We start from the raw sequence: 19,959 nt of genomic DNA, 5'->3' as shown, positions 1-19,959 counted from the left end.
GGATTTCTTTAGATGTAGCATTTCTAACAGAGCTGGGTCAGACATGGCTTTGTAAGTCAAGCAGAGATTGCATCTAAGTAGGTGATATGAGACAGAGAATAGTTGGAGTTTTTTGAATATGTCCATATAGGACAAATGTTTATGGCCTAGGATCCTCTTTGTGAGGTACTTTTGTGGCCTCTCCAGTTGTTGCAGGTGTCTAGTGAGGTAATTGCCAAATGGGGTGTTGTACTCAGTGATTGGCCTAATGAGGGAAGAGTAGAGGGAGACGACGACCTCTTTCTTCCTGGATGCAAAACCCTTAGTAATGAGATGTGCCACATAGAAGGACTTTCTGACCACAGTGGCAATGTGGTGGTCAAAACAGAGGTTGCTGTCAACCTGTGTTCCCAGATCTCTTATAACGCCTTCTGTGTTTGGTGGACTACCATCAATGTGGTAATTCAAGGGAACCAGGTTTTTCCCAAAGGGGATGAAGACACATTTTTTTTGCAATTGAGCTTAAGGCCATGGTTCTGACACCAGTCATTGGTCATATACATATATATATATATATATATATATATATATATATATATACAGATAGATCTATATATGACAATAAATATAATGCAATATACAGATGTATATATATATATATATATATATATATATATATATATATATATATATATATATATCCATATCCTTATGTGTAAACATGACTGTTGTATATACCTTCCCAGTATTTATCTATGTGTATATTTAGATATGACAACATAAGTGATTCAACAGTTATATCACTAACAAGTACTACACAATTGTAGAAGTCATCGCAGTTGTTCAATACTATTCAGTATGTGTACTGACAGATATATTGGGAAAAGCAACAACTGCCTTCACAGCTGTGATGGCTTAGTGGTTAGCTGCTGTGACTGTAGTGTACAGGGTCCTGTGTTCAAGGCCTGCATGGGTTGTTTTGGTGGGCAGAACAAGGGGTGTTGGATACAGAGTGGTTAAGGCAGGTTTGAGCAGCTTTAAGCGGATCTGCACGGGTTTGCGCGATGGTAAGTCCTGCTAACATACGGTTAAACAAAAAGGTGCTTAAAGCATGTAGGCCGCGCTTACCAGTGTGCAAATCTGGTTACCATTTATATTTTAGCAATGCTGAAACCTGCTAAGCATGGCTTAGCCCTGGTAACCAGTGGTCACATTTCAGTCTGATAAAATAGCAGGGTAATGACATCTTTAATAAGTCTGTTTAATTCCATGTACATAACATGTGTCTATGTGCTGTCATTACAGTAGCAAGGGGTGTGAGTCTACTGTCTGGGACACCTGGGTATATATGGCTTGTAAACACTCTTTTCCATATGAATGTGTTTCATACATGGGTAGTATCCCAGGTTATATGCAGTCACACTGGCATGTAGTGTATCATTACATTACTACTGTTGACAGTGCATTCCCAAGTAAGACTAGATTACAGATTGTAGTCCTGGAACCAAACACCCCTGCATGCAAAGATGGACTCTGAGTCCTCACTATCGTGTTCTTGGTGTGTGAGCTGTGTGTCATTAAGTATGTGCTACTGGATATTGATCTGACATGTGGATATGAACTGTAGACTACTGTGTGTATGGGACATGTCACTGACGGCTGCTGTCATGTAGTAATGGCATACCTATCAGTGTCAGACATCTAAGTGTCAACACAGTCATCCTACTGCATAACCAGTTGGCTAGCTGATGTCTGTCTGCCCTCTGTACAGATGTGCAGATGTCTGGACTCCATCTTGGCTGCATACAGGCAATCTATGCTTGAGTGACACTGACATCTCTGCCCAGCTGTGTTATGACTGCGACAGCTAGGAATCCACACCCTGTATGCACCTCATGCCATGGATACCTCAACTACACTACCACAGTCAACAGAACATGCTTGGGTACAGGTCTCCAAGACAGACACGATATGTTATGTAATACATGTTGCATACATGTCAACTGGAGCACCTCAGTGGCCCTTTTCAAGAGGCAAGCAGATGATTGGATGTTGCATGTAACTCTCAACCTGAAGATCACCCCTGTGGTATCTGTTGATATATGGCCTGCTGGCATATGGCAGGTGGCATGATACCACTGTACACACATCCCCTACACTTCCCGTCTCTCCATGGACAATAGCCTGGTACACACCTATGAACACCTGCACCGATGGACCCCTGTACTGACAAATGTGTATGTGTGCATTACTGAGAATAACAGTGTCTGTGTGTTTGTAGATCTGTAGTTGATAATACCCTGAGGCCTTTCACACCCAATGCACCCCCCCCCCATTACCATAGTTAGATGTGGCTGCTGCTGTACTGGACATTACATGTACCTTGTTACACTCTTCACCCTAAGGGCTACCTAGGGCTTGCAGTACCAGCACAACACTGTTGTACAAATGTGTTGATAGACATGGGATACCCTCTGAGTTCTGGCAAGTATGTGTATGTGTGCAAGTGTGTATATTTGTAGGATACAGCATTCTGAGGCCACATTCTCCTAATACAATATGCCTTGCCACACAGTATTAGGGATGGTGATGTTGCTTACCATAGAGGAGCCATGACAATGCATCACCCTACTATCCCTGTGGCATGTGCATTAGATGCATATCCCTGTAGTAGCACACTTGGGACAGACAAGGGGTTGTATTGCAATCCTGGTCAATGTGTTTTGGTGGATATGTTAAAGTATTATCATGGGTTTCAGTGCATACAATATCCACTGGAGGGTGTGGGTGCTGGGTATACTGTCTTTACACCATGTTACCCCCAGTACATGTCCCATGTTCCACTGTATGGGGACCACTGTCACCATCAACCATACAAGTAACTGATAACATTATCCAGCCCAGTTATGCATGTGGTGTGTGCAACTTATCTGTAACAGAATGGATACACTGACAAGGTAGTTAGCACTGATAACCCAGGTCTCTCAGATGTGTGTATGACTGTTATGTATTTGTCAATGTGCATATGACAGTATGTCACACTATGTATTGCACATAAACAGCCAGTACATCCCCCAATGTACAGGGCAGGGGTGTTCTTCACATAACATGTAACCTGCAACACACCTCACCCTAAAATCTGTGTGATATGTGCAATTAAGGCCACACACATCAGTAGCACTACATACCTAGGTAGGGGTTCTAGTCCCAGTGTTGCCAAGAGTGTGTGTGTATGTGAAGACATTTAGTTCCGTTTGCAGACTATACATGTCCCAGGAGGTAATCTGTCTGAGAACTGCCTGGCAAATGCTAACACTTCACAGGTATCATCTTGTGGAAATACATTCCATCAATACTAGTGGTAGATGTGTAAATGCCCTCTTCCCCACTGTATAGGTGTACAGTGATACTGGGGTTGGTATATTTAGCTGGGAGTGGCTCTTGTGGACACAACCACCATCATTGCAGTTACTGTTGAGTGTATCCCCCTGCTTAGCTGGCTCTAATACTGTACAGTTCATGTTAACAGGTTAATTAGTGGTCTATTACACTATCTGTGGTTCTATAGCACCTCACACCCTCCAAACGGTAGGGCTGTGCCACAAACACTAGCACACCTATGTTTACCAAGTTGAGGATTGCACTGCATTGGGGAAGGGGACATATACCCTGCCAGTACCATTGTCAATGACATTAAACTAGCAGACTGCTTATTTCCCAATGTGTTGTTTTGCCTATTCTGTCTTGCTGGAATTGCATAGGCTAAAATGGATTCCTTGCACAGGTACATTCATCCAAGTGTACAGTATTCTCTGTGTATTGCATCAACACCAAAGCCTCTGTGTGTGTTATACACAAACATGTGGTGTGTACCACCCAGTACACTTACCATTGTCCACTGAAGAAGGGCTGCTGACATCAGCCACCATGCACTTACCTGTATACTCCCCCAGACCTATCAGCCATGTGGCACATGCAATAACTGTTATACAGACCTGTGACATGTGTTCACCTGTACCAAGGATATGGCACAGCCAAGGTGTCACCACAGTGCCATACCCTTTGTGGGATACAACAGCAGACCATCATCCTGCTGACACATGGACAACTATAACACAAACGGAATACATTATGGATACCACAATCACTCAGTGTTAATAACAGCTATAATGCATCATGGCTGGACAGCTACACTTCCTGACATGTAAGCATTAAACTTTACTACTGACAACATGTTACACAGCATTGCATTGGTACACCATAGTACAATCACCCTGTGCATCAGAACCATATTAGCCTGCCCCTGCATTGATGTTATGGATGACAGGGATGTGGGGTATCATCATATGTACAGGGTGTGTTGTTGATTTGCCAGAAACCTAGGCTGAGCCATACGTTTGACACCATGAGAGTGAGTGAGAGGGTTTGATTATTAATTGGGCTGTTGTGATGTGGTGTGTAGGTATGGGGATGCCCTAGCTGCATCGTTAATGTGTGTGTGCATGCATGCACACATTTCTGCCATGTGGCTGCCCTATACAGGGGTTTGTTGGATAGCTGCAGACCGTACCTGGCAGGGTGTGCAGTTCACCATCTCTGGCAATGGACATGAGAACTCTGCCTGCCAGGAGTTCCACAGGCACCATCAGGTACAATCCACAATATGGTACTCTCCCCTGATGATGACATATGTCCGCTGGATCCAGATCCCTCTTGGGATGAGCCAGGGCCAATGCATGTGGCCTGCTGTGGTGTGGTGTGGACAGCACCCACCCTGCCATGTTGAGACTGGTACTGCCACTACGGGAGCAGCTCTGAGTTCTGGCACATCCATGCGACTTCCAGCTGTTGCTGTTGCTGGCCTACTTCCACGTAGCCGTCACACTACTCCCACCATATGCTCAAGCACAGACATTCCACGGTCAAGGATTCCCACCATCTCACTCAACCATCTCTCCATGACCTCTGGAAAATAATGGTGGGCACCTGCAAGATCATGGATGTTGTCAATGACAGCTGAATGAGTAGCACTCTGCAGCCTCAGACCCTCTCTGGTGTACCATTCCATACATGCCTGCACTTCCATGACAGCCTGAAACATGCGTCTGGAGGCACGAGATGTGGCACTTCTGCCAGGGGCATGATGACCAGCAGCCCTCCTATGAGCACCCCTGTACATCTGCTTATGTGGTGCCCTGCCGGATATCTGGCTATGGCTGCTGTGTCCAGACACATGTGCCATAGATACCACACTGTCCTGTCCCATGCCACCAACCGCCAAATGTCCCTCAGCTATGGCCACTGGTGATGGGGTTTCTATGGGCAATGTGACTGTTGTGTGGAGATGGGGTGGATAACAGTGATATGTCAAACAATGGTGTAGCTTCAGCCCCTGACAACCCCGCACACATCTGTCATCATTATCAGTATCTGTATGGACACTAACATCAGTTTGCCTGCAGGAGGGACCCTGACCCCCCTCGCCACCTGTGAGGGGAAAATAAGAAATGCACTTTAAGACCTGTATGTCATTGCTTAACAATACAGACACACACACACACAGACACACACACACACACGCACACACACACACACACACACACACACACACACACACACACACACACACACACACCCTGATATTCCACCATACTACTTACCTGTCCTTGAGTTTACAGAATGTCCCTAGTTTTTTTCTCTTATTTTCCCCATCCTGCATCAGTCTAAAATAATTACAGTCAATAATACCAATCATTAACATATCATTCTTCAAATTGCTCAGGAAAGTGATCACAAAACATGACCTGTTACTCCATTAACTCTTTAACTTGATTGGAGTCATTTTTTCAAAGACTCCCTGATGTCATCAAGTGTTCACCCTAGTTTTGGCCAGAAGTCTTGAGCATGGCCCTCATATGTTATGGGCTGCTACAGTCAGTCAATAATGTCATGCACTGGAGTTTCATACTTAACTATTGTTCAGTAGTTGCTCTATTGACCATTTATGTGGACTACAGTAATATTTGGAAACACTCTGTGGTGTTATCTAGTAATTCCCCAATGCATCTTTAGTGCTGCATACTTGGGTATTCTTTCACCTTTCTGCTGATTGCAATTAAAAAGTATCCCTGGTGTCTAGTTTTCCCTCTCAATGCATCTTTCATGCTGAAGACTTTATTATTCTAGCAGCTTTCCTGTGATTACATTTCAGAAATGTATTCCTGGTGTCTAATGTGTCTGCCCATTTCCATCTACTACACGATTTCTAAGGGAAATTGAGAGGTATGAACAACCCCACACTCACACATATGCATACATGGGCATACACACAAACACACACACACACATACACACACACATACATCAACCCTCCACTCCACCAGATAGCACTGACAGACAAATTCAGCCCCCACACATACACACACACACACACACACACACACACACACACACACACACACACACACATACACTTACTGGTGAGGTTGCACAAAGACATTACACACAGACCTCTCATTACCCATCTGTCTACATGCATGACATATGGCACTCAACACCATCCAGTGCAGCTATAGTCAATCCCTGTTACCAACATTATACATCTCTGTGATGCATGTGTTGTGTTAGTAGGTGATTCCCCTTCCCCTGGAACACACTGCACCCATGTACACAGTATTGCTGTGCACCTGTTTGACACCCTGGCATGTACTGTGCACCATACCTCACAGGTGTACACACCATTGCCAAATGTGTACATGTGTGTCATTTATGTTTGCTCTGCTGCTCACAGCCCCTATGTGTTTGTCTGACACATACCTGGGATGATATGTGGACAGATGTCATTTGTGAATGCCTGATGTCTGATTTACAGATCTCATCATCAACGGTGCATGTATGGCCAATAAAATACAATTACACTGACAACCTTCAAACCTTACTGTGGCTATGAGGAATGTACACACCCTTATTGATTTGGCACCCTCTTCCCTGATATGCCATGGGGCCACATGACTGCATATGTTAACATTACATGAGCCTAATATGTGACATATAGCCTGTGCAATCAAATGCAGTATCAAATGAATGTGTTAGTTGTGCAGATGCTGATTGAGATGCATACAATTTGTGGGTGCATATGTGTGTACACCCTTATCATGATGGTTTGTTGCACCAACTATGTGTACTACAACAGTCACTATTCCTGGAAGGGGTATACTAGCATGGGCCATCTGCATTTGCCAGTATTTGGTCACTCTGCCCTACAAATGTGCCCCAGCTCTGCAAGATTGCAAGGTCAACTCATGTGCACAGCCCTTGGAGGTCACACTGTGCCATCACTATTGCTGTGGAGTCAGGGTTATGTCTGCCACAATTCATGACCTTGAATGTGTGTAGATACAGCAATTCTTAGTGAGCTTTGGATCTCTGCTTCAGTGCACTATTGTGTTTCAGGATGACACCCCCTCCCATCCTCAGCCTTTTTGCAGATGCTTGACAACCATGGCCTACACATATGTGTCATTTTGCAGTGTCCCAAACTCTGAACACCATGTGTATGAGCCTAGTCCATGGTAATGAACGGCAAACATACAGGTGTACACTGGCACCAGCAAGGTAAAGATGGGGATGGTGGGCCTGAGGTGGGGTGCAGCACATGTATCTTAATTGATACTGTCTGTAGGTTTCTAATTTGCTCTTGGTGCACCAGTACACATTGCAACACATGCCTTTGGGGGACTTTTGCTGTTATGCATACACTACCTGTAGAAAGCCATGGCTGATGTTTCCTGTGGTACAACTGTCCCATCTGATTACCCTAACCCATGGGCCACACTTATGCAGAGTCCAGGCAATTGCTGACACAGGTACTATATAGCCAGTACTTGTTAGACATTCCTGCAACTCTCTCAGTGTTGTGACATGTTACTAGGCAGGCTGCATAACCAGTTTGCAGCATGTGTTGTCATCTGTCTTGGATGGCCATCTGTTTATTTTCTACACTAATCCTGTCCCATACATCCTTGCCACATACATGACTGCCTGCACTGTTTGCCATCGTATATGCAATGGTGAGGTAAGGCTACATGTCCAACTCCTGGGTGTTACCTGTTGAGTATGGGATTCATTCCATGGCTTGTAAGATGTGTGCAAGCCATGGGTGCCTCTGTTGCAGGTAAGTGGGCACATTTGATGGCTAAACATCTTGAACAGCAGACCATTTCTTGGTGTGACATTGAGGACCTGTACTTGCTGGAAGGTCCATACTCATGAAGAGTTCATGCTGTCAGTACCTTAAAAGCTGCTTCCACAATATGTTATTTGGAGTGTATGCACACATATGCTTCCAGTGTTTGTGAAGATATGTAGTCCCCATATTTGTTGTCCTAACATAGGATTCCATATTACACATTCATTGCTCATGTTAGGACCACATTACAGGTTGTAAGGGCTGTGGAATGCAGTATTGTGATGTGCCGTAGTGTAGATCCGTAACAGTTGCCATTGTAATAGTGGTATATACACGGTTGTAGCACTGTATAAGGGTGATGTTTCAGACATGTCCCTACTGTAGGCCATTTTCCCCACCATTATGTTCATCACTGTGCACACATCTTGCAATAACAGGTTGTTAGTTATATTGCAGGACTCTTACATACCCTTCAGATATGCCACCATGGTGACCACTGTGATGCAGTGCAGTTAACAGCAACAAAAAGTGAACATGTACAGCATGCATTATAGGTAGGTGTGTTAAATGTGTACATGGAATATACCATGGCCATAACATGGCCAGTGTATTGGCAAACCTGAACAATCACCATACTTACCAGCTACAGCCTGCTTCCCTGGAGGTATATCAGAGGGAGGTATATCAGAGGGATCTACATAGTTGTGTGAGAGATGTGATGTCAGTAGCCACACCTGTGGCATAGGTACAGGGTGCGAGCAGCATTACAGTACATCAACAGCACATCTGGTTATTACTACAACACAGCAACAGACTATATATATTTCATCTCACATATGCATGATTAAACTCTACAGATGCAGATGGATACACAACAATGGTCTACTGATGTGCCTTGTGGCCTTACCTGCATGCTCCTCTTCCATTGTGTGGGTAGCACCCACCTCCACAATGCTCTCCACTGGGTCTTGTGTTTGTAGGTGGGCATGTGCTCCGAGGCTGTTTAGGAGCTCCTCAGCATGTGCCAAGGGGGGCTGGATGGTATGACCCCCCCTCCATGGCAAGCTGGTCCCTCCTAACCACAGCAGCATGCCGACGGGCATGGCAGAGTAGATCAGTGCACCATGTCGGACCTGCTCATAACTGAGTTTATGCAGGCCAACATAATTTACCCTGTGGACAAGATCATTCCACAGTGTGGTCCTCTCCTTCAGATCATGGGCTGTACGTCCAAACAGGGTGTGGTAGTGCTGCACCAGGTATGTAATGATGATGTCATTCTCCTGGGGTGTGTAGATCAGTAGTCTCTCCCAAGACATTGTGACTGAAAGACATAAAGAGAAAAACAGGTCTGAGGACCTTATACTGCAAGGATATAATAGTTGTTAATACAAATCTCTGTCTCCCCCCCACGATATCCGCAACAACAATCTGATCACACAACTCAACAGGTATGTCTACAGCAGACTTACTGTTGGAACATATATTGTATTGTACAACAATTTTTGCAATGTGTTTCTGGTCATGTTCCATGTTGAAACACTATCATTGGTGGCCTGTTACAAACAATGTCACCTGCATGCCATTGTAAGGGCCACTATGGTTCCATATATGCATGTGTTATGTTTGCTATGTGACTGCTGCAAATCTGTTGTTTTGTGTTAAAGGAGATATCTGTGCATGCTGTTACACATAATCCTGGAATGTGTGGACTATTACTACCCACATATGTTCTATATCACCTCAGGGGATGGTGTCCCCCCACAGTAGCACACACAGACAGTGATCATGTCACCTGAAATTATGTCCAGGGTCTGGTGCATAGGGACTCCACAGAGGCTTGGGGGATGTGCTACACCACCTTGAGGCCCTCAGAACACAATCACAGCTTTTGCTTGCTCCTCCTGCTCAGCCCCCACCCCAGGCATTTTCAGGGCCATGAAGATGCTGTTGTGACTGCCCATGGGTGGGGACCTTGGTCCCATTGTTTCCATATGGGGGCTCATGGGCTTCCAAATTCCAAACAACACTCCCCATCCGAGGTGTTTACCCACCACATGTGTCATATACCACCCCTGTATGCTGTCTTGTCTATCTTCCAACCCAACCTACCTCCCCAAATATACCTACTACACTTCCCCAAAATACCAATCCCACCTTCACAAACAAGGGCATTGTGTTCCCAACATGGATTTCACACCAGACACAACTGTCCATTTTGCACCCACTTACTGCTGTATATATAGATATGTGTGATGTTCTCTAACACATATCATGCAGCACTGTCATTTAACAGTAAGGGACACATATTTACATACATATATATATATATATATATATATATATATATATATATATATATATGTCTGTATATCTTGTAGACACACACACACACACACATATATATATATATATATATATATATATATATATATATATGTATATATATATATATATATATATATATATATATATATATATATATATATAGGGTGCATTCAAACATCAAGCTCACACTCCTCTAACTCTTCTTCCTTCATAGCTGCACTGTTCTGCCTTGCTACAACACAGACAGGTGTCACGTATGAACACAGCCTAACATTAGGGAGGTATATATAGGGACAGATTGCAGGTAAGCCTATTACATACTTCTGGCATTTGTGCATGCTACATTACACGTTAACATGAATGTCCTGCAAGTGGTGGGCTCTGAAACTCATGCATCTATTATAACGGCATAACTCATGTGTCTATCATAACGGCATTACTTCCACCACCAGCTATTTGCCACAGTAATATACATGTCTTGTGGAACAGAACACAAACTATGATGGCTTACATCTTGTCATTCAGTGCTGATCTACACAGTTGACAGGTATGGCCCACTGCCCACAGGAACAGACACTATTGTCCATAGCAGTCAGCAGGACATCATTGAAACGACACCTCCTGGTGGCACATATAAATCATTCCACATCATCTATCCCATTATTATAGACCATGTACTACATTCAATTACATGCATGTATGTTTCACATACCTGTTGTAGGATTGTCTCTTCTGAATACAGTTGTATGTGTCCCCCTTAGTTATGTCGGGATGTTTGTAGGTTTAGTTGGTGAAATTTTTTTTACTTGCTGTTTTTTTGTTTATTTGTTTGTTTTCTTTCTTTCTGTCTGTCTGTCTCTCTTTCTCTCTCTCTCTCTTTCTCCACTACAGGGATTGAGCTGCTTTGAATAGATTGCAGCATGGATTTTGTAGGTGATGCACATGATCAAGTTATGGCCTCTGCACCAATCAGTGTTCACCACTTGCTACCTGCATGCAGCAAGCTGTGTACTACTTCCAATTACCACTCTCATGGCAACCCACTACTATAAATACTGCTAATTGTTTTTATATTATTCACTCAGCCCACGTACATGTAGCTGTAACATGTTGGGGATGATAAATATTGTAAAAATCTGAGAAATTTAGGTCTCATTTCTATAATATATCTTTACATATTTCTATTTCCCTTATATTAGAGTAGAGAACACACATATAGTCATACATGCTGGTACAAACTTCCTATATGTATTAATTTTTGTTAAGCACCTCTGTTTAGATAATAAATTCTGTATTACCATTACATTAAAACTCTGTACAAGATTCAACAGTCATATTAGCAGAGTGGTACTCTCAATGCAGTCAGTTATATTTATAGTGATATTTATATATTTTTTAGTTTTGTTCACCTAGTTGCAATATGTTGAGGATGAAATATCATTATATTCCCATGACTAAATGTCTCATTCATGTTTTTAAATTATGCATTGTAGATACCTTGTGAAACAAGTGGAAAGAATATATATTAAAGCAATTTAGGTCAGCGCAACAGATAATATTTCCCGTTTTTTAAAAATAGACAGAACTATAAAAGTTAAAGAACAGTTCTGTATTATTTTAGGTTATACTACATTTATTTCTCAGATCAGTATATAAATTAACAGTTGTTATGCAGTTAAAGTAACAATCATGTACTCATCGTATTTATTACGCTAAGCATACAATAATCAACTGAAACTACGTTATTTATTTTAGGCTTTTTATAGGTTCATAAGGGAATTTAACTGAAGAGATGTATGTAAGCTTTGCGAATTAAAACTAGATAGATATTTAAAAATAGGCTCAGATATATGCATTTTTAAATGAACATCTAATTTACGTCCCATTATGGGAACGGATTGTAATATCAGTTAGATATGTTCGTTTAAGAATGAAAACATATGAAGGTACAGTCAGATAACACGCAAATCCAAGGTTTTACTTGAATACTTTGGAAATATATTTTTTAATATTTTTGTGACAATTATTATTATGTTCATGGAATTTTATTTATGAATATTAAAAGTTATATTTTAACACATAAGATATTTATACAATGGTCTAGGAGAATGTCTTGATTTCATTTTTGTTATGTTATATAGCGATAAATACAGTTATAAAAACACAATGAAATCATTGTATAAGAATTAGACTGACATCACAGGAAATGACATGTTACAAAGTTTGAAATCTAAAGTTAAGGGCCAATTAACAAGCATTTATAACGGCCCGAGGAAGCTATCTTAGTGAAAGCGCTTGCCTATATGTGATATCGCAATAAATGTTTCTTATTTTACCTAAATAGTCCTAGTGGAACTTATTTACCATCTCAGTATTATTTGCAAACTGTATTCATGAAGGAGGTTCACATGAATTATTTTATTTAAGAACTGCCATGTCGTTATTTTCCGCTATCTGCTTATTTAGTGGGGTGAACACCTAGCACAGTTACGGAAGGTTGACGTGAAGGAGTTGGATAAGCTGTGAGGTTGATGTGCTCTTTGGCATTGATTCGGCGTACTTGTTTGTACCTGACATAACATTTAAGTTGCCTGTTCGATGTACTCCTTGGCAACTTTGTAACTATTGGTTGTTGGCTTGGCGTTTTTGTTTGCACATGCCATAATATTCAAGTCATCTTACATTGACAAAGGAATTTCAACCTGGAGAAGTGAATACTGTTCGGGTATAACTGTTAATTTTTGGTACTGCGCGTTCGTGACTTTGAGACAGCATATACCTTTTTGGTGTATCCAGAATTGGAGATATCGTATATGAGTCGTGTTGCTGGAAAGCAGTTTTGCTTACCTAAGGTACTGAAACCATAACATGTTTCAAGCCATAGACTATTTACACTAAGAAACTGTATTTTTGGCAAAATCATCAGTCTTATCTGCCATTATTGACTGAAGATAGTTGCCTTATTTTTTATAATACCAGCGAACATCTTGTGTTTATATACTTATTCTTGAGCTGGGTATATTTGAAGCAGTAGTATATATTTGTTTTTCATTTATTATACTTTTTATTATCTACTACTGCATCACCATGGCAGAATCATTGAATACAGGCATTGAATTACCTTATAATCCTGATGCCATTAAAAGGAAGAAAAATAGGTTCGAAGAAGCAATTAGTCAAGATGTGAATCATCTTATGGCATATGAAATCTCATCTGAAGATAATAGTAACATCTCGAACAGTGACTATTTAGGTTTATCAACCCTATTAAGTGAGATGGAAACTAACTTCTCGCGAATGAAAAGATTACAACTACAATGCCAACATTTTGAAGTTTGTATTAAACGAAAGATAATACCAAGGGGCCTTCGGATACTGAAGATGCCGACTACAGGAACTGTATACCCAGACTTATTATACAAATGGCAACAAATAAACATAGAAACAAGCATTAAATATATGGAATTATTGAATTCCTATTTTTTACCAGAGGAATTGAGTCTTCGAGAAAGTATTAAAGAACAACAACGACAAATATATGAACTGTACCCTATGACCATTGTTGATAAAATGTTAGAGAAATTATTAGATGATATTTATCTGTATGAAAAAAAGTTATTAGAACAAAAACAGGGCAAAATCAAACGAGATATGCAGGATTTTGCCAATGGTCATGTCTTCACTTGGCCAAAAACTAACTTTAAAGTAAGTTTAGATAATAAATCAAGTCAAGGGAGAACAAAGGCCAATAGGGATATAATAAATTATAACAAAGATGAGGGGGACAGTAGAATACAATCCAATATGGACTTAGCTGTAACAAACATGAGAGATATGGATCAGAGGAATCATAATAATAAAGGTGGGAATGTAGTGGTCACTAAAGCCCTCGTCCATAATATGGGCGAAAATGAAAAATGTCCCATAATAATTGAACCTAATAGAACCTCAGCCTCGGTAGGGGATGAAATAGAACAGATTTTAGAATTAGAAGAAGTGGGAGATGGACCACAGTATATAGAAAGAAAACAGCAAAATGTAATTAATAATTATACTAATAATAAAGAAGCTGCTCCTTTCCCCATAGCACAAGCTTGGATGAAAGGAAGAAATCATTCCATGAGCAGGGGACGACAAAAAAGGAGAATGACGGACCAGGAATATTCAGGCCCAACCATCAAGAAAATGTGGCAAGGGACTTAAATTCAATAATATGGAATATATCTCATAGAGAGCTAACTAGTGAAGAAAAGGGAGTACTGGAAAAAGGACTTACCTTCATTCCCTCAATAAAAAGTGAGATTACCCAAACAGTAACAGATTTAAAGTTATTTACCAGAAACATCCAGCTAAAGTTGGATTATGGTTCTGAACCAACAAATGCTAGGAAACTTAAAAAGCCGAGCACTTTTGTACCTAATTTGCATCCACTTATAGATGCATTCACCAAGTTAGTAGAGCAGGATTTACATGTATATGATGAAAAACAAAAAAAGATAAGATGGCATGGTAATTTAACAGCTAAACAACGTCAAGCATTAAAAACCTTAGAAAAAGATCCCAATATAATGCTTAGACCAGCAGATAAAGGGGGACCCACAGTGATTATGGACATGAAAGACTATATTACAAGCATGAGATCTATGCTTAACAATGCAGAATATTATGTTAAAATAGGAATAGAAGTAATAGACAACATAATAAGCAGGATTAGGTACAGTCTTGATATGCTATATAATCAACAAAAAATAAATGAAGAGGTATATAGATTTTGTATGGTTATGGATCCCACTTTACCATGCATACAAGGGATACCTAAAATCCATAAGCACCCTTTGCAACCGCCTATGCGACCTATTGTCGCAGGCAAAGGATGGGCAACTGAACCCATATCATTATATTTGGAAACAGTTATGAGGCCTATAGTTGAAGAGTACGGTCATATACTTAGAGATACTAAACAGTTTCTGTTAAAGCTTTATGAATATACATCAAAAATACCTATTAATGATGATACATTGTTAGTCACTTTGGATGTTCAATCGTTATTTACATCCATACCCAATGAAATGGGTATTGAATGTATAAGGAGGAGACTAATTCATGATTCAAAACATACTGACGCTTTTGCTGAAGTAATATGTGATTTAACTGAAGTTGTTCTGAATAACAATATTTTTGTATTTAAGGATGAGATCTATATACAGCGGGATGGCGTAGCTATGGGCACATCTTGTACCAATAGCTACGCCAACCTAGTTATGGCTGACTGGGAGTTAGTACATCTTTTTAAAATGGAATCTTATAAAAAGCATGTAAAGTTCTATGCTAGATTTGTTGATGACCTTTTTCTCCTATGGGGATCAGACAGAGAAGAACTGAACGAATTTGTCTGTGATATAAATAAACATACTAACTACCTTAAATTTACTTTGGAAGTATCCCAACAAAAGATCTCATTTTTAGATGTATATGTTGAGAAAATATCAGATGGGTGTTTGAATACAGGCATTTATAGAAAAAGCTGTTATCGAAACACACTTTTGCATAGAGAAAGCATGCACCCAGGTTTTGTATTCAAAAATATTGTTAGAGGTCAAGCCCTGAGAACTTCAAGGCTAAATTCTACAGAACAAGGATATCATAATGAGATGATTAAATTGAAACAAAATCTAATTGATAGGTCATATAAGCAAATAGAAATTGAACTAGAAATCAATAAGGTAAATGAAACAAGAATGGAGACAGCACAGCCCTACTTTTCAGCAATTTATAGTGATATAGTGAACTTATCCGACACAGCTACAACAGAAAATCAAAGTAGAGTGTTGTTGCACTATACACAGGATATTAAGGATATCAGGCAGATTTATGAGAAACATTGGAGCATATTAACAGTGGATAAAGAGATACTCAATATAGTAGGTAACCTACCAAAATATACATATAAGAATAAGAAGAATTTACATAGAATGTTATGTGGGCCAAATAGAGTAAACACAAAACAGGATGATACTCTAGTTCCATATGGAACAAAGCCTTGCATGAAATGTAAGTATTGTGATTACATTGATACATCAACTACTTTTATACATCCAAATACTCAGCATGTGTATACATTAAAAGCAAGAGCTACATGTAACACAACACATATAGTATATATAGCTAGGTGCAGGAATTGCCCGGCGTTTTACGTAGGCAAGACCGATAGACGTTTGAGAGACCGAATAAGAGAACACTTATATAATATAAAAATTAAATCTACTAATAATGCTTTATCTAAACACGTTGCAAATACATCTGGTGATCATGGTTTTAAATTTATGGTATTACAGAATAATTATGTTAACATCCGGGGAGGGGATATAAAAACAGAACAGAGGAATTTGAAATGAAATGGATGATCCGCTTACGAGCAGATCAGATGCCAGGCTTAAATGATAGGGTTCCAATAAAACCTATACTAAAAACGAGAAGGTTAACAATAAATAAATAAATAAACAATACATGTATATACATATATTTTACATTTTTTATATAGTTTATACTTGATATACAAATGTTCCGATCATGATTTATGAAATTTGATCGATTTGTTTATTTATTTACATTTTACTCTATCATATAGAGATTAAATTTTCTCAAATATAAGAACAGTCAAATATTTAAAATACTGACATAGTGGCAATGATTATATTGCAGATAGTTTTATTTTTAACTGATTTGGAGTTAATAGTGCCTTCATTTGAAACTCTTTTCAACAGAATTAAAGAATAAATCCTGGAACTATCTGGATGTACTGTAGAAAGTCATAAATATATACAATATTTTTACATATTCTATTTTATATTTTATAATACATTTGTAAATATTCACATTTTCACTCTATATTAGAGCAGAGAGTACACATCTATAGGAATACATTTGTAACTTTTACATTCTAGATCAGTATTCCTCTTTTTTGACAATATATTAATATTAATATTAATATTTTTGATTATTATAATATTAATTTTTAAATGATTTCAATTATACACAAGTTTTTATTAGTCACATTAGCAGCGTGATGCATTAGTGTAGTTTATTGTTTTTATATTATTCACTCAGCCCACGTACATGTAGCTGTAACATGTTGGGGATGATAAATATTGTAAAAATCTAAGAAATTTAGGTCTCATTTCTATAATATATCTTTACATATTTCTATTTTCCTTATATTAGAGTAGAGAACACACATATAGTCATACATGCTGGTACAAACTTCCTATATGTATTAATTTTTGTTAAGCACCTCTGTTTAGATAATAAATTCTGTATTACCATTACATTAAAACTCTGTACAAGATTCAACAGTCATATTAGCAGAGTGGTACTCTCAATGCAGTCAGTTATACTTATAGTTATATTTATATATTTTTTAGTTTTTGTTCACCTAGTTGCAATATGTTGAGGATGAGAAATATCATTATATTCTCATGACTAAATGTCTCATTCATGTTTTTAAATTATGCATTGTAGATACCTTGTGAAACAAGTGGAAAGAATATATATTAAAGCAATTTAGGTCAGCGCAACAGATAATATTTCCCGTTTTTTAAAAAATAGACAGAACTATAAAAGTTAAAGAACAGTTCTGTATTATTTTAGGTTATACTACATTTATTTCTCAGATCAGTATATAAATTAACAGTTGTTATGCAGTTAAAGTAACAATCATGTACTCATCGTATTTATTACGCTAAGCATACAATAATCAACTGAAACTACGTTATTTATTTTAGCCTTTTTATAGGTTCATAAGGGAATTTAACTGAAGAGATGTATGTAAGCTTTGCGAATTAAAACTAGATAGATATTTAAAAATAGGCTCAGATATATGCATTTTTAAATGAACATCTAATTTACGTCCCATTATGGGAACGGATTGTAATATCAGTTAGATATGTTCGTTTAAGAATGAAAACATATGAAGGTACAGTTAGATAACACGCAAATCCAAGGTTTTACTTGAATACTTTGGAAATATATTTTTTAATATTTTTGTGACAATTATTATTATGTTCTTGGAATTTTATTTATGAATATTAAAGGTTATATTTTAACACATAAGATATTTATACAATGGTCTAGGAGAATGTCTTGATTTCATCTTATTCTTGTTACGCTATATAGCGATAAATACTATTATATAAACATAATGAAATCATTGTATATGAACTAGACTGACATCACAGGAAATGACATTTTACAAAGTTTGAAATCCAAAGTTATTTAAGGGCCAATTAACAAGCATTTGCAACGGCCCGAGGAAGCTATTTTAGTGAAAGTGCTAGCCTATATGTGATATCGCAATAAATGTTTCTTATTTTAACCTTAATAGTTCTAGTGGAACTTATTTACCATCTCAGTAACTTTTGCAAACTGTATTCGTGAAGGAGGTTCACAAGAATTATTTTATTTAAGAACTGTTATGTCGTTACTTTCCGCTATCTGCTTATTTAGTGGGGTGAACACCTAGCAAAGTTACGGAAGGTTGACGTGAAGGAGTTGGATAAGCTGCGAGGTTGATGTATTCTTTGGCATTGATTCGGCGTACTTGTTTGTACCTGCCATAACATTTAAGTTGCCTGTTTGACGTATTCCTTGGCAACTTTGTAACTATTGGTTGTTGGCTTGGCGTTTTTGTTTGCACATGCCATAATATTCAAGTCATCTTACATTGACAAAGGAATTTCAACCTGGAGAAGTGAATACTGTTCGGGTATAACTGTTAATTTTTGGTACTGCGCGTTCGTGACTTTGAGACAGCATATACCTTTTTGGTGTATCCAGAATTGGAGATATCGTATATGAGTCGTGTTGCTGGAAAGCAGTTTTGCTTACCTAAGGTACTGAAACCATAACATGTTTCAAGCCATAGACTATTTACACTAAGAAACTGTATTTTTGGCAAAATCATCAGTCTTATCTGCCATTCTTGACTGAAGATAGTTGCCTTATTCTTTACAATACCAGCGAACATCTTGTGTTTATATATATATATATATATATATATATATATATATATATGTTTGCATATATTATATATATATATATATATATATATATATATATATATATATATATATATATATATATATATATATATCTACATATATAAATACATTTCCTCTGCTGTTGAATGACTGTATTTAATGATATGTTTGAGAAAACAGATTTATTTATATCTGACATGGCTTAGTGGTGAATCACTTTGGCTATGGTGTACAGGGTCCTGAGTTTGAGACTTGCAAAAGCTGAGTATTTTGTTGCTGGGCAGAACAAGGGCTGTTAGATACCGAGTGGTTAAGGCACTTTTACGCAGTTATAAGTGGGTTTGCGTGGGTTTGTGCGATGGTAAGCAATGCTAACTTCTGGTTAAATAGTCTTACACTCATCCTCTAAATTGCTTTACCTGTGTAGGT

This window comes from Protopterus annectens, chromosome 1.part0 (genome assembly GCF_019279795.1).
Source record: "Protopterus annectens isolate FY-2018-M chromosome 1.part0, PAN1.0, whole genome shotgun sequence".
NCBI lineage: Eukaryota > Metazoa > Chordata > Ceratodontiformes > Protopteridae > Protopterus > Protopterus annectens.
This window is presented reverse-complemented; position numbering follows the sequence as displayed.